Genomic DNA, 4,847 nt, shown 5'->3' with positions numbered 1-4,847 from the left:
TTCACCTTTGCCATTAACATTACTGGTGTTTGAACTCAAGGCCTTGCATTTGCTAGACTGGAACTCTACCACTTGAGCCATGCCCCCAGACCCTGGTTTGCTTAAGAAGCAAACGAATGTACTTAAAGGTCCCATACTACTGATAACAACCCAGAGCTTGTTCATCATTCTGTCCAGAAGAGGAAGGAGTAGAGCCTAAGGTGAGAATTGGGAAAAGCAGTTGAAAGTCAGGCACTGTTTTAACATAAAGTACCTGTTAGGAAAAACGGTGCTCACAAAGAAAGCTCACAAGAAAAGTCTCACGTCCATACAGCAAAGTTTAATGGCAGGCCCAAACTGCCAGGCTGGCCAGGGGAAAGATGGCACAGCAGCGAACCTGGGCCAGGTGTGGCTTTTATAGAAGGGGGAGGTTAAGGAAGTTAGTGCATGCACGGTAGTCTCTGGTAGGGGTGGGGCTGTTTTAGAGCATGGGAATTTGTCCTTGGGAGTTTCTCAAGTGAGATCTGAGGATAAAATGGCTGCCGATTTATAAATGGCGACATTATTGTTCTATTTGTACCCAATTTCTGAAATAGAACTGTCCAATTTGCCCTTGAAGAAGTAAAATTTAATTTGGACTGTAGGATTCTGCAGTTACCATTCATCTGACTAAAACAACAAAGATAAAGCAAGTTAAAAGTTTACAGGAAACAGTGTTTTTCTGTTTAAGACACATTGTAGCTGTAAAGTGTCCTAGCAATCACTTTCTCTGAGTGACTACTGTTTTCTCTAAAAGTAATAGACCATCAGAAATATTGTTTGAAGAATGAAATATTCCAATTTTGTGTGGATGATCCAAAGAAACAGCCTCGATTTCTATCAAGGTACAGAAATTCAGAGAACATTCCACATCTCTAATACCTTTATTTTTTCCAAGGGAACAGGATCATGGGTCCTCTTTGAAGTCCAGACTAGATGTTAATCCCTTTACACACAGCCCTGTTTTGCCTTAGAAAGCACTGCTTCATTTGAATTTCACCTAAACTTTACCCTTGCCTCAAATCCTTCAATTGTTTGACTTTTATTGTTGATAAAACACCCCATGATTCTTCTGGTCTATGAATTTCTCTTATTGCAGTGGTTTTGGAAATCTGATTCTGTTTGAGGTTAAGGGCTCACTTCCAGTAGTTTGGGGCTAAAATACCCTCCATTCAACTATTTTCTTTATTGTAGGCAAGGGAATTTCCTTCTCCAACTTCTAAGAACAGCAAATGGATTGTTTCCCAGCTACAAAGTACCACCAGTTTTCTATTGAATTTTAAATTACTAAAGGCCAATTTTAGTTTATTCACACTGTGTAACTGTTGTTCATATTAATATCAAACTTTGATACTGATAAAATGTCAATGATAACCTCCAATCTAAACAATTTTATCAGAGTTCAAAGGGATGTGTGTTGAGAGAAAAGGCCAGCACCTCATGGATAAAGTTTGGAAATAGGGAGAACAGCTGAGAAATAATCACTTGTAGTCTCTAAAATTTTAGCCTGGAACCAAACTTTTATGAAGATTGTGTGACTGTGAGAAACTCACCTTCTCAAACCTTCATCCGTCCCTCAACATTGCCAATTCATAAACTTCTCTCAAATCCCTCATCTCAGTTCCCTAATGTATTTGGAATGCTCCTAGAGTTTCAGTCACAAATATAATGTTTGGTATTTCTCTTTAGATTGTAGGAGCTTAAAATCTAACTTTAAACATCAGGAGATTACACGTGGATCAAATAACACACAGGATAAGCCTGTATATAATTATGCACAGAAGTATGTGTGCTAATCATAGTCTTTGGATTCTTTGTGCAATAAGAATTTGGATTAGGTAGAGATGAGCATGGCCTGAAGGAAGTGGTTGAGCTAAAAAGGAACATTGAAAGGATATGAGAGGAAGATGACTCTGACTTTTCTGCTTTGCATTTTTAAAGCAGGAACATTTTAAAGAATCGTTCATTCACATAAGAACTAAGGTCAGAACTAAATTTACTTATGGCTCCATTGGCCATGTTATCTATTAACAATTCCATTAATTTGTAGGGCCATTAAGATATGAAAGCATATTTTAACAAATCTCATTTCATGTGATTTAATACAACATTGTGAAGTACATGAAGAAATTATTGTTCTGCTTATAATCATTAAGAAATGCTGTGTCTCCACTGAAAGACAAATAAATTTCTCAACACCACATTGTTAGAAAATGGGAGAACTAAGACCTGAAGCTGAGTCATTTCCCTACAAAACTAGTGTTCTTTTCTCCATGGTCTAGCAGTTTTTGTTTTTCTCCTTTTCCAGTCCACCAATCCAATTACCAAGTCTGCATTTGTCCCAAGAAGGAAGTTTTATTTATCCATTCATTTTCCTTATGAAATTGTGTTCAAGACCTGAAAGTAAAGTAAGCATGTGTAAAGCAAATCATTCAATGTCATATAGGGGCAAGAGCCACCCAAAGAATATTTTAAAGAATATGAACCTCATTCAACTCACTGTTTCTTATTAAAAGTTCCAGATGTAGAGAAGTTACATGTGTACTTACAGATTTTTGAGTCATGAAGACACAAATAGTTTCTGCCTATTGCTACAGTTTATGGGCGTAAAAATGAGACAGTTTTGTATATAATGTATGAATTTTAACATATCTTTGTTAAAAATATGTTTTGCTTCTTAAAAAAGGTCTTTAGAATGGGGAAAAAGGAGATGAAGGAGAATGATGGGGGGGTGAATTCAACTATGATATATTGTAAGAACTTTTGTAAATGTCACAATGTACCCCTATTAACAACAGTGTAATCAGAACATTTCCAAATTCTTTGTGTCCCATAGGAAAAATCCATGATGGGACACCTGGGTGTAAATGCAGTTTATTAAAAGTTAGGAAAGGAAAATACAAAGGGAAGCCTGGTGTAGACCAGGTGGAATCTGGAGGTCAAGAAAGCGTGCTTTTCCTTCTCAGGTACTTTTAAAACTTACCCTAATCTATGGGAAGGGAGGAATCAAGTTATTCCCATCCAATAATCAATGAATGAGGAGGGGCATGGGTGGTTCCTGACAGGTGAAGGCAGTCCCTGAGCCAGAGTGTTATCAATTTGAGGTGTAATATTTTTCTATGAGTCCCAAACTTTCCCTAATTTAGCCTGCCTCACCCCCAGTATAATAATGATAATAAAAAATAATCAGGTTTTTAGCATCATCCTGAATTCATTAATGCACAAGTTGAATAAAATCTTTCATGTGTGCTCATGTTATATTTGCATCAAAGCAGAGATTTTACATTTTTAAAAATTATACTTTGTTTACTCACTATAAGTTTAGATATTCCGGTATCTTTTAGAGAGATTTAAATTTGTTTAATTTAAATTTTAATTGACAAACCATAATTGTTTTTATTTCTGGTATGAAACATATTGCTATGGTCTATACACACAGTATGGAATGATTAAATCAAGATAATTAATATATCCACCACCTCATATATTTTTTCATTTTGTGACATGTTTACAACTTCTGGCCTTCTTTTCCTTGTGCAGATGTAAATTCCCATCTGCAATATTTATCTTCTCCCTAAAGAACTTATTTTAACATTTCTCATATGTAAGTCTGCTGATAATGAATTCTTTCTTTTATTTGTCTAAACATTTTTTTTCCTAGGTCCCTGGCATTCTTGGGGTGGGCAGAAGGTCATGAGGCTAACATCAAAACCTGACCCCCTGATTTATGACCACTTGCAAAACTCCCCTGCTTGTTTCCCTGCTTGCAAAACTGCAGGAACTTCCACTTTCTGGACTACCTATGCATGTCGACCCATTCCGTCTGGTGATCACAGATAATTGGGGACCAGCGGCCTGGCTGTTCTCTGGGAGAAACACCCTCTCTCCCTTACAGTGTAACCCCTCCTATAAAGCCCACTACCCACTCCAGCAGAGCTGCTGCACTTTGAACCCCAGAGACCCAGCCCAGCAGTCTGTGCTTCCAATAAATCTCTCTTTTCTACATGTGGCATGGTCTTTGCTCGGCAATATGTTACATCAGGTGCCAAAAACCAGGAGAGGTTAACAGGATGCTCAGGCCTGGGGCTGGTCCCTTGGATTTCGTGTCCTCCCCTCTCCCATACCCAGACTGCTGAATTGACCCCACATGTCTACAGACTGTGGATCTCGGACTTTACTGCCTTACCAGCTCTCCCATCCACCACTAGGCTCTCTTGCACTGCTCGCCACCTGACCTACTCCTCTCCTCAGATTCGGTATCACCCTTCTCAGGGGTGGCTGCTCTCTCTCTCAGTCTCAGAAGTCAGGGCTACACCAGCACCGCCACCTACACCCATTGAGACACTCCTCCACTTGGCACAGGGACATTTGGCTAACCAGTTGTGCATTCTCTATGGACAGTTACCCAGACCAGGGACGCCCGGCCTTGGGAACACGTTTGGGTGACACTTCACCCTCCTTCTCACTCTATCTCTCTCTCCCTTTCTCTCTCTCTTGCTGTCCTTCTCTGTCTCCATTTCCTCCAGCTAGGATGAGAGCTCAACAGCCCCTCCAGCTTACTTTGACCAAACAGCAACTGGACGATTCTGCTCTTCTTGCCTGAGTCACATAAGGAAGGCTAGATCTTGACCTAGATCTATATTGGCCTGAAGAGTAAACTAACCGAGGCACATACCTCACTCTCTCACTCTCTCTCTCTCTCTTTTTTACCAACTACATGATGGGGACCACACACTCTAAATTAGACGTGTCTATGCCCCTGGGATGACTTCTCTGCTCCCTTGGGAGCCTTGCTCTCCAACACGATATAAAACCTAAGCGGCTTATTT

This window comes from Castor canadensis, chromosome X (assembly GCF_047511655.1).
Source record: "Castor canadensis chromosome X, mCasCan1.hap1v2, whole genome shotgun sequence".
Classification (NCBI taxonomy): domain Eukaryota; kingdom Metazoa; phylum Chordata; class Mammalia; order Rodentia; family Castoridae; genus Castor; species Castor canadensis.
The sequence above is the reverse complement of the archived record's forward strand: the minus strand, read 5'-3'. Positions refer to the sequence as shown.